General features: G+C 41.0%; 1 protein-coding gene across 1 annotated transcript in view; it reads right to left on the bottom strand.

Moving 5' to 3' along the window:
- ADCY2 (adenylate cyclase 2) overlaps window positions 1–12,208 on the bottom strand; it is a 4,811,883-nt gene that overhangs the window by 4,294,707 nt on the left and 504,968 nt on the right. The gene's annotated exons all lie outside the window — the stretch shown is intronic.

Raw genomic sequence — 12,208 nt, 5'->3', positions numbered from 1 at the left:
AGTTATATAATATTGAGCAATGAAAGCTGCTGTGGTATGAAACAGGGAATCGTCTATGAGATTTTGTTTTCTCAAATTGTAACTTGCTGCAGCAATGTATTACTCTGCCCCCTACGCATGAGATAAAAGAAGCACAATTGTGGTCTCAAACTACTACTTCAAGTGTAATTTTGAGAAGCTGAGCAGACTGAAGGCTCGTCTGTTTCAAAAACATGTGGCTCTTACATCTGCCAGAGAGACCCATGACCTCCAAGTGGGAAGGTCATCTGCAGAAATACAGTCTCTATTAAATGCCAACTTCCCCAAACATTTTCAAGAATTGGTGAGCAGGATTTTTAATGTATCTAATACTGCTGGAAATGTGCACTTTTTTAAGGCTTTTGGTTCTGAGTTTGTCAACACTTTCAAGACCATGTTCGAAGTTATACCTTCAGCCATCCACCCACTTTTTTTGAGTGTCTATGGTGGATTCCCAATAACTTTGGCACTAATTGGCAGTATTATGCTATTTCTTATTCTTGATTCTCAATGGCTGTCCCATCACAATAGAGTGGAGTGACGGAGCTCCCACCAGCCAAACTGTGTTGTGAATGTATGGTGAAGTATTTTGGAGCATTGCTAATGGAAGAACTTGAATTGAATTGGTCACTGTCATTCAGACCGGTTCTCACCTGTGTGCAGCCAACTTTCCATTGCTCATGGTGTCTTTTAAAATGTGTACTGGAGGTGTGTCTTGCTGTGCAGCTTGTGTCTTCTTTGGACATGGATCTGTTAATGTTCTCGATAAGGGTTCATTCATGGACATGCTCATTGAGATTGCGGTTATTTCTCAAGGCATCCTATGAGCATCCTTTTGTATGTCATGGATCCTTGTGCTTCTACATCTGGCTCTACTTGGAATGCTGTTTCCTTGGCTGGCCCTATTGCTGAGGCACCTGCACATTTGTGCTCCCTGGATCTTATCTGTAACAAGCTGGCCACTTTATCGCCTGCCAAACTAGGGCCCTTCCTGTCTTACATCTCCTTTGATTACAATTGAGCCTTCCTACAGGATCATGATTACTGTTAAATATGACCTTTGGGATTTTTCTACAAATTCAAAATTGCCCTTTAATTTGGCCTGTCTTCCAGCCTAATTTGCTTGTGAACTTTGACATTTTTGTCTCATTTACATATATTTTAGTGGGCATTTAGTGTTGTAGTGTTAGATGTAGTTTAGTTTAGGTCTTGGACCCTGCACTCTTGTCCCAACAATGGGGAGGGTGTTCTGGGTTCATTTTAGCACCTTGCTTGGACACACTTACTTTACCTTAAACCTGTGCCCTTTTACCTAATTACATACTTTTATTTCACTTATTCATTTCAATTCATTTTAGCATGACTTGCTTTTAGTGGGGATGTTTCATTTTCCTAATCAGCTGCTCTTCTGCAAAAGTGTTGTTGTTAGTTCTTTTGTACTACATTTCACACTGTGCCCTGTGTTCTAAGAACAGTTTGGACATGATAATGTGCCTAACTGTCGAAAGCCGGCTCTCCACTTTTGTGGTGGCAATACTAGATAAGGCTGATCACAGTTTAGCTATGCTGTATGTTGTGACATTCCTGAGTGTTGTGTGGTGACGTAACAAGGGTCAGGTCTGCTTGCTCTAAAGTCCAGTGAGGAGCTTACAAAACATGCATGACAACCATTTATTTAATTTGTTCATTTTAATTCATTTTAGCATGACTTGCTTTTAATGGAGATGCTTTTTTTGCTAATCAGCTGCTATTCTGCAGCTGCAAAAACATTGTTGTTAGTTCTTTTTCACAACATTTCACACTGTGCCCCTGCTCAAGACTGTACCCGGAAGTTTACCTAGTATAGCTGCCACAAGAGTATGGATCCAGCCTTCTACACTTAGACGCATTATCACGTCAGGCCTGTTCTCAAAACACACAGGCCCTCATTTTAACCCTGGCGGTCGGTGACCGCCAGGGTTAAAGTGGTGGAAGTACCGCCAACAGGCTGGCGGTACTTCCAGCCATATCATGTCCGTGGCGGAAGCGCCACGGTCATACCGCCAGGACCGCCGATATACCGCCATGGCGGTCCCAGCGGTCGCAATCCGCTAGGGCGGTGCTGCAAGCAGCGCTGCCCTGGGGATTTTGACTCCCCTTACTGCCAGCCTGTCCGTGGCGGTAAACACCGCCATGGAAAGGCTGGCAGTAAGGGGACTCGGGGGGCCCTGGGGTCCCCTGCACTGCCCATGCACTTGACATGGGCAGTGCACGGGCCACCAGGCACAGGCCCATCACGATTTCCACTGTCTGCTTGGAAGACAGTGGAAAGCGCGACAGGTGGTGCTGCACCCGCCGCACTGCCGCCGGCTCCATTAGGCTGCAATGTTATGGCCCAGCGGGGATGTCCAAATGCAGCCGGCAGGTTCCTGGCCACATAGGCAGCCGACTGTCGGTCCAATATTAGCAGTCGGCCTTGGCCGACCACCAATGTTGAAATGAGGGCCACAATGTTTTGTTATAACACAGGCCAAAGGATATTATTGAGGTCATTCCAGCCAGAGGAGCCATCCTATGCTATGTGCCACGTCATTGCAACTTTGCTGACCTCAGCCCTATCTCTGCAGCCAACTGAGGAGGTGAGGGGCAGAGCCCTGTTTTCAGGTTTGGGGGCAGGAGTTCCTTCCAGGGACTGCTGTGGGCAGAAAGGTCTATCACTACTATGCTCTCACGTAGATGCTAAGAAGCGTAAGTAGGAATCCTTAAGTACATGTTAATGACAGGATGCTGGGATGGCTTATTTGTTTCTCTCTAATGGTCACAATCAGCACTGTGATATGTTTCATCTTCCTAATAATTGCAGCTCATAATTTTTATCATTGAATGTAGTCCTTTCATTTAATTAATTGAAAACTGTCCTGCATCTTTTTGTCTGCCTTTGCTTGTTTTGAGACTTGTGCTAATGAGAGAAAAGGGCAAGATCTGCCAACCATGACTTCCCTGAGAAGTTAGAGTGTCATGTGTTCTAGGCTGCTACAAATTGCCTTTACTTCCTAGGTTTGAGTGAGGTACTGTTAGCCAGCCAAAATGGTTAGGCCGACAATTTCCAACCAATGAGAGAACGACTAAGCCCTCCACACATGGCAGTGCTACCACCAAAAAAACAGCAGTCTTACCCCTATAGAAAGAGTCCTATGATACCACCAGACACTCCCTGCCTCTTTACCTCTCTCTTGCAGGCTTTTTCTCGTCCTTTTTCGTTCCACCCTTTATGTTTTTTCTCTCTCTTGCTGTGGGTGAAAGTCTGATGATGAAAAATAAGTGCTAGATCCCAAAAATGAGTGCCGGTGGGCTCCACCTACGAGCACCATCTCAAATTAGGCATTAATAAGAATGTATTACTATATTCACTCTATTTAATGCATTCTTCACTTACACAAGTAACACATTTCTCACCTGTTACCTAAATTATAATACGTAGTGCTCCTTGTGACCAACTACTCTTTTTATGTCAATCTTTTGTCACATGCCCATGGATAAACAAGAGCCCCAAGCTCAATGAGTCGAGTTTAATAGTGTTTAGACATTTTTTAAATGTATTGATTTGTTTTGAAGAATTTCTAACAGAAAGTGTTATATAGTAACGTGAGAGTACTGTGTATTAGCTGCAGAATGGTTACATAGAGAAAGGGGAAGGATTAATGGTAACAAGGGGACTTGCTTGGGCAGTATATTACATATGAAGGTAGACTGCATCTATTGAGATATACTTAGTACACATTCTTACAATGTAAGGCAATGGGGATAAAGTGATGCACAAATAGTCATATGATTTGTGGCACATGTCAAGCCCTGTGTTAGACCCCTGGCTTCATATTGTTTAAGCTCATAAAAATATATATATTAGGTTGTCTGTAGTACAAGAACATACATTTGTACAAATTAACAAACAATTGTGGACTTCAGTAGTAGACTCAGAATCAAGATCGGTTTGTCAAAATAATATGATGTTATCATTCATATTTTAACAAGAATCATGGTGAATTTTTAATCACACTATTATTAAAAGCTTTCCATGGTATGAAATACCACCATGCTGAATCCTACTGCCAATCTAAGTTGACTGTGAATTAAGGCAATGTGCTCCCTTTGAGTTAATTAGACATGATTTTATGCTAGACTCTATTTCCGCATATTGTTTTATGTGTGTCCTGTTCTGTCTTTGTTCTTGGCACTAGAACTTCCCTCTCTTAGCACACTCTCTGGCTTTATTTGAAAAGAACCGAGTATACAGTATACAGTAAGCAGGGCATGAGCTGTTAGAAGATTGTTTGTACTTCCTGGTTAGGTTTCCTAAAATTGAAAACTGTTTTCATGAGTCGATAAATATATTCTTTGGATTTAGACACTCATTAGACAATACATCAATTTATTGTCACCAGTTGCCTACTTTGCTAGGCTATCTGCTAAAGTATTTTTTTATAATTTCTGCTGTAATGCACTTGACAATAATTCCATATACTCGTAGGCGTTTACATGTGACAGTGAGTAAAACACTGGAGGTCTTCTGAGCTTGGTCAGGTATGCACAGACAGGCCACTTCTGCAAAAATAACTCTTATTTCGAATGTCTTCTTTGGATTCACTGTCTTGCTTTGTCGAAGCTACACCGTAAATGTTCTCAAGCATTGACACCAGTGAAAGATATTCAACTGACAATAATTGTGAATCCATTGATATGTCTTTCTCCCCCCTTTCCCTGTGTTAAAGCATGTGTGTGGGTTTCTGTTCAAGTACCCATGTGAAGCCCAAGCATTTCCGACACCTTTACAGTTGAAGAAAGTCAGTGATATTCCACTATTACTACAGAATTGTCCTTATTCAGTGTATCTCAGACATTAAGGGCCATATGTACGAACACTTTTTCCCATAGACACAGAATAGGTAAAAACCTTTGCTACATCTGGCCCTAAGGCCCTTATTTATACTTTTTTAGCGCCGCATTTGCGTCGTTTTTTGACGCAAAATTGGCGCAAACTTTCTAAATACAATGGCATTTTGTAAGTTTGCGCCGATTTTGCGTCAAAAAAAGACGCAAATGCGGCGCTAAAAAAGTATAAATAAGGGCCTAAACACTTAGAATGACACTCTCAAAAAGAATACAACACCTTCAACACTAAATGAGTTATGATGAGGCCATTAATTGTGGAAACGAACTTGAATTAGTCTTCTGAACTGACCATAAACATCCACAAAACGGGTAGTCGGTGGTTGAGCAATACTGAACCATCTAACATTTAATTTTACCACTTCTGGACCCTTGCATGAATGGTTCACTCTGTAGCCCAGGTCACCCTCCAATAAGGTATGTATAACTAAAAACACGTGCCTAGCTGCAACATTATATTGAAGCGACATTGAACGGATGTGGGGCAGAGGTAGGCTTCCGTCCCTGTCGCAGTGGAGGATGGGTCTGGATTGGCGTATGCAGGCCAAACAAACAGTGTAGAAAGTGAGGGGCTGTCCCAGGAAATTTGATTAAGTGTGGGGATACTGGAAAGAAAACAGGAACTTGGATTTATTCCTGGGTTGTTGTCGTTTCTGCATGATTGAACATAATTCAACTACTATGAACCAATGGGCTAATATAGATTGTGTCATGCAAGGGTCAGTTTGATTTATTTGGCTTTGTTCAATTGCAAAGTACATTTAAACGATTAAATAGATACTTCTGCCCAGCACCTAAAGAATTTTTCTAGTGTCTATAACAACAATGTATTATTCAGCAGATAATGAAGACATCTATAGCCTTATAATATAACACGATTTCTATGTGGTTTATGGGAATGGGTTCATTGCATTTGTCATATTACGTAAATCGATTCACGTGGGCGGTATTTGAATTTTTCAGTGGTAGACGTGTGTAGCAATGTTATAATTTATAGCACCTAACTGCATGGTGCTTGAGGTTCATTCAATATTGCATTATGTGTAATAATATTTTGAACAACAAATTAAAATCCCACCGGCATATTATACCACCAACTAATTCAAATACTGCTCCCCCCGAACTGTTTAATAGCCCCTGTAAGATTTGTAAGAAGATCTCTTAATATTCCTTTACAGCATTTTATGAATTACAACACCGAACAATGGTATTTTAAGAGATACTGTACACTCTTGAAAAAATACACAATTACTCGTCTGCTTGCAGCCGTTTTACACTCTGGGTTCTAAGCAGTGGTGTGTTTCCTATAAAGAACTCTCCACGGGGAGAAGCACAAACCAATGAGAAAAACAGTTATGAAATGTCGATTGAAGTGTTCCATGTTTCCGCTTCAATTGCAATGCTTAAGCTATATTCTGATGAAGACCTGCAGTATCTCTGTCTTGGATTTCCCTGTAAACAAACCATTTCTAAAAATAGCCGCATGAGTTGTTAAATAGTGCAAGGAATCAGGCTGCCACATTTTTCTATACTGTTGCTTTTCATTTTATATTCTTGTTTGTTTGTCGCTCAAGTTGCATATATTTTTCTTAAAATTGGTAAACGAATTCTAAAAACAGAATCATTAGGTTGATGTTTAGACATACCAGCATTTGCGCACATACTTTTAATTACATGGTACATTTTGTCAATAGTGCTTAAAACCGTCAGATGCGCAAGATTTAGAGGAACCACAGGAACCTGTAGGTGCTTGAGTAAAAGTACTGAATCTTTAGCATTCTAAAAACTGACAAAACTTTGCCAGGGTGAGTATGTCTAGTGGTCACATCACTGGTTTTGTTAGTGCGTCAGAGCCTTGGTAAGTAAACTTACAAGGAGACAGCCTAGGTCGATGAACCTTTGGACCAGGTTCGGGGACTTCCCAGTACGAGATATCTTTTTGGCATCACAAAACCAATAGATCAATAACCCAAACGATATTCACAGCAACTAATCAACAAGTTAATCAATAACATTTAATAGCAATCAATAAAGTGAACACACCATGACCTTTCAGTCATGAATAACCACACCAATTTTAGTTAAGTGTTAGGATATTTATTTCCCTATTAATTACAATCTAAAGTAATTTCCGTTACTCTCATTAGCAATTCATCTCATTAGTAACTCCTCAGATTTTAATTAGAACACAATTAATCAATACATAGTGAATAATCATTCAGTGTTAACACGTCATTAATGAAAGAAACTTAGCAAAAGTCTCAGTAGTGCATGATTCAACAAAGCAAGAACTCAGTCATTTGTCTATTTGCATCCGATATTAGTGAACACCTTAACTAACCTTGAATTAGCATCAGCATGTTGGGCTTCATGCAAAACAATTTAGCAAACACAAATTTGGAAAGCGTCTAACTATGGCCTCTATCAAAAGTGCAGTTGGTACCTAGAGAGAAAGGCAAACAGACAATTACAATTTTCATCAGATAGTTACCCATCCAACGAATCAGCAAACAGCGTCAGTCTTCGTCCTCAGGACATCAGGCGATTCACCATCAGCAAGGACAGGACAGGGCAAAAGCGATTCACCATCAGCAAAGATAGGACAGGGCAAAGTCTCAGTATGGCATAGCTAAGGAATAAGGCTCTTCCCTCATATGGAGGAAAAGTAAGTATCAGGTAAGAATGATAGAGGATAGTCAAAGTATCAAGAAGAATAAACGGCAAAGTCTCAAAAGAATGGCCTAAATGCCACAGTAAAATGGCAAAGTATGGCTTAGAGTGGAATGTTCAATAATGGCTGATTTCTCCTCGGGTCATGCGGTTAAATCAATACTGCCTAATTTGTTCCTAATTCCTCATTGGATAATAATTTGCGCATCATTATCTCTGTCCAAGAATTCTCCACGCATTTCACTAGAATTTTCCATAAACCACAGTTCTCATGTTGTTGATTGGCCCATGTTATTGACGTCTTCATCGGTTGGAATGTCAGGTAAGAAAAGTTACACTTTACGCTTCAGTCAGTAGCTCTATTGTTTTCTCCTACTCTAGGCAGCCTTGCACCTGTTACGAATTACACTATTGCATTCAGCAAGAATGTCTCCTTGAGCAAGTCGGGTCCCACGAGAAAGAATTTACTACAGCTACACAAACATCCAGCTTCTGGAAAAGTACAGTTTCGTGTCCTTCAGGAGAACAGCACATTGCACTTTAGGAAAACACAGTTTAATATGAAACTAGGCACCTAGGCCTAGACCCTCGCTAAACTAAGGCCTAGTAATTTAGTTAACAAACTCCTAATACATGATTCTAATTATGACATGCTAATACAAATTCAAAACATTAGTACATAATTAATTCATTACTAATAAGTTCCATTAGTCTTCGTATACATTGTTAGCCACTCCCCGTGGGCACATTTCAAACTTGTGCATTATTTTCTACCTTAACACATTTTCTATGCAGCTTCATTACAGAATATATTGCAAGCTTTTCATGTTAATATTGCTTTTAAAAGACACACTCCAACAGTTTCTCCACAGTAGTGACAATGCTTAACCCTGGCGTCATTGTCACCATGAAAATGCACATTTTGGGTCCTCGACACCAAAGAAGAATAAGGTATGTGAGTGAATTTACATTTTTCACTCAACACGCTTTTATCCCTTTTTTCACTTAACAACATTGTCAGAAGTATGCCTAGAAATCTGTGTGGTTCTGGAATTGTCACACCAAATCTATGGATGATCTGTTCCCCTACCCAACCTGAAAGGGGAATAACTTCAGCCCTGAGCTGAACCAACCTCCTGCTATTTCAGATCAGAGTTTCAAAATGCCCACAAAAGAAGGTTTGCATGTTTTCACAAACTTACACGGCTAACGTCTTTTAAAACCTACATCCCACATCTTGCATGGGAGTTACTACTGTGGATTTTCCACATTTATGGAGATATTCACATTGATAAATACTTTTTCACTTGACAGACATCCTTTTGTCAATTCCTGGCATGTGTAAATACAATATGCATACCAACATATATTTCTGGCTCAAAATACCTGGCAGAATATGGTCCTTTATTTCCTCCTTTTCCCCTCCTTTTTCTCCATAGGGAAAACGTTTTTAAAACAAAGAAATATCTTTGCATGCACTCCTACAAACTAAGGTGGTATTGCATAATTTTTCCCACCAATAAATACATCATCAAGGCTAACCATTTTTCCAAATAAGCTTATGCGTTTAGATATGACAGTCAATACACTAATGTGGCTTTATGGTTTCTCTACATTTTGCAACTGTTACTGTCATGAAAGAAACTCATTCTATCCCACCTACACCTTCACGTACGACTGCTGAAATACAAAACAAATGACATTAAGTGCCATCTGTGCCTGAAAACGTTTCCAGATCGTACTTCTGGGAATTAATATCTATACTTTGTGTGCACAGATCACTGATCACTCCGGTTGCAAAAAATAGTGATTTTAAGACTCAATAGTTAGGAGACTATGGCCAACCCGATATGTTCTCTTCTTTGCCCCTTTCTTCTTGAAGATGTGAACTTGATCTTTGAAAGGTTTCTGTACATTACTCTCAATTCATACACCTTAACACCAAGAAGCAATTGTTTGAGGTTCATGAAGGATAAAAACACAAATGAAGGCAGAATTAGTGCATTACTATCAACTAAGACGATTTATTCAATGCAGTTTTCTACTCTATTTTGTTCCACATACAAGGTTTCCTAGCAGCAAAAATAAACATAGCAGCATTTAGAAATATTCTGCTTGAGAATTTTAAGTGGACGTATATTGGTGTTAAACCTTTGTTATGAGTGATATTTAGTTTAATGCTCAACCACGTGTGGCCTTGAGGAAAATGGTGTACCACCAGTGGTGGCTCATCCGCTATGGTGGAAGAGCGTAAAACCCCCACCTCTCTGCGAGCAGCAGCAGCTGCAATCCTTAACAATGAAATGATATTAAACTTTGTTAAAGGGGTGGGGACCATGAGGGATGATGAGGTGGAGTGAACTGTGCTCTCCACTCAGTGCACATGTGTGTTTGGCCGGCCATCTTGGGCTGGCCAAACATACATGCGCACTGTGCTCCCTCCAACTCGGCCCTGAGTTGCCAACATGGGAAGAGGAGGCACAAGCTCCCACTCTGCTGTGGAGCACCCTCCCTGGATGCTCAGGCCAATCCTATCGCTGCTCTGAGAAGCATCACGATTGGCCGCAGGGCAGGCTGGTAGCCCTTGCCTGCCTGCAGTGACCAAGAAAGAGGAGCATTGCGGTGGCAGAGCAGGTAAGTTTTTATTTATTTATTTATTAAATTAAACGTTTTTGTTTCCCCCAACCCCCTGCCGTATGCCACCCTCCCCTTTACAGTGCAGCGAGCCACAATTGTGTACCACTGCTTTACAGTAAAGCATGTGGAAATAATGAGTCTCCTGGGGCCAATTTACTACCATCATCATTTATATGGTCTGAAATATGAAAAGAGTATTGCAGTGGGATAGCCATTCAAAATGCATTGAGCATCCAGACAAGCATGGGTATTCACAAACATTGTGCATGTAGTTTCTGCCTTGGAAACCCACACATAAATACTTTTGTCAAAGGAAGGCACAAGTATCTCTCCAGGTTGGAAAAGGGAGGAGCACACCCTCATACCCAATGGAGTGCAGAAGATGTTGTTTCTCCACAGAGAAAACATATTTCTCTGTGGAGGAAAAAAGTTAAATATTCTGCATAATTTACTCATGCAAATGTAAGCCAATCGGAAAATATGTGTCAGTACATTTTGGGAAATGATAACTCTCATAAATGCATAATTGCCATAGATCATTAGGACTACTTCAGACTGTACTTGTGAATTGTTGAAAAAGCAGATGATCGCTCTAAAAATAGGAAGAACCCTGGAAGTGAAAACTTGTGACATTTTACAGCTGAGCTGTGTAAACCAGGCCTTGAAAGATGAGAATTATGTCAACACCTAGGGCCCATTTCATGGGAAATATGTAAATATAATCATCAAAAGCTTATTTCAATTGTTGGACATAGACCTCTCCATAGGGACACTACCAAATGTTTTGTCTTCACTCTTCCTGTTTTTCTGAATTCATTTTTGTTGGCTTCAGGAAATCTGCCCTTCACCACTGCTAACCAGTGCTAAAGTGCTTGTTGTCGCTCTCTAAAGCATGATAAAATTGGCCTACACCTGACTGACACATTTAGTTTACTTGTAAGTCCCTATTATGTGGTAGTACATGTACAAAGTGCCTGTACATTAAATGTTACTAGTGGGCCTGCAGCACTCCTTGTGTGACCCACTAAAGTAGTACTTTAAACTTTTCTCAGGCCTGCCACTGCAGCTTGTCGTGCAGTTTTAAACTGACATTCCTATGTGGCAAAATAACCCTTTTGTCAAGCATAAACCTTCCTTTTTATTACGTGCAAATAACCCCCAAGGTAAACCCTAAATGCCTGTAGGGCACGGTACACTGTATTTAAAAAGTAGGACATGTGGGTTCAAGTTTCACATGTTATGGCAGTGAAAACCTCCTAAAGGGGATTTTCACTACTGTGAGGCCTATATCTCCAACTGGCAAACAGTGGATTACCTCATTACAATTGTTAAGTACTAACTTTGGATTGGGAGCAAATAGAGATATGCTGTTTAGACTCAAATGAATTATAGTTTAAAAATTCTCTTGAATGGTAAAGTCACATTTTAGGTCACAATTCTTAAAATTACACTTTTAGAAAGTTAGTGTTTTCATATCCTGTTTGTGCCTTCTGCCAGTGCTCTGGGTCTTTGCTTTTGGAATTTGCATAGTCCTCCCAGACAGTGACATAAAGAGGACTAAGGGGGTCATTATGACCCCGGAGGAAGGCGATAATGTGGCGGTAGAACCGCTAACAGTCTGGTGGTACTTACTGCCACATTATGTCCATGGAGGAGCCGCAACGGTAATACCGCCGATACCGCCAGGCTGCCACGAGCCTGCTGCCAGCCTACAGCCTGGCGGTTGTAATCTGCTAGGGCAGAGCTGCAAGCAGCGCTGCCCTGGGGATTACGAGTCCCCATCCGCCAGCCTGCCCATGGCGGTAAACAGCACCATGGAAAGGCTGATGGTATGGAAGACTCAGGGGCCCCTGAGGGCCGCTGCAGTGCCAATGCACTTGGCATGGGCACTGCAGGGGCCTCCATGCACAGCCCCATCATGCATTCCACTGCCCGAATTATGGGCAGTGGAATGCGA

The sequence above is a fragment of the Pleurodeles waltl genome, chromosome 2_2, assembly GCF_031143425.1.
Source record: "Pleurodeles waltl isolate 20211129_DDA chromosome 2_2, aPleWal1.hap1.20221129, whole genome shotgun sequence".
In the NCBI taxonomy this organism is placed as follows: Eukaryota; Metazoa; Chordata; class Amphibia; order Caudata; family Salamandridae; genus Pleurodeles; species Pleurodeles waltl.
The sequence above is the reverse complement of the archived record's forward strand: the minus strand, read 5'-3'. Positions and strand labels throughout refer to the sequence as shown.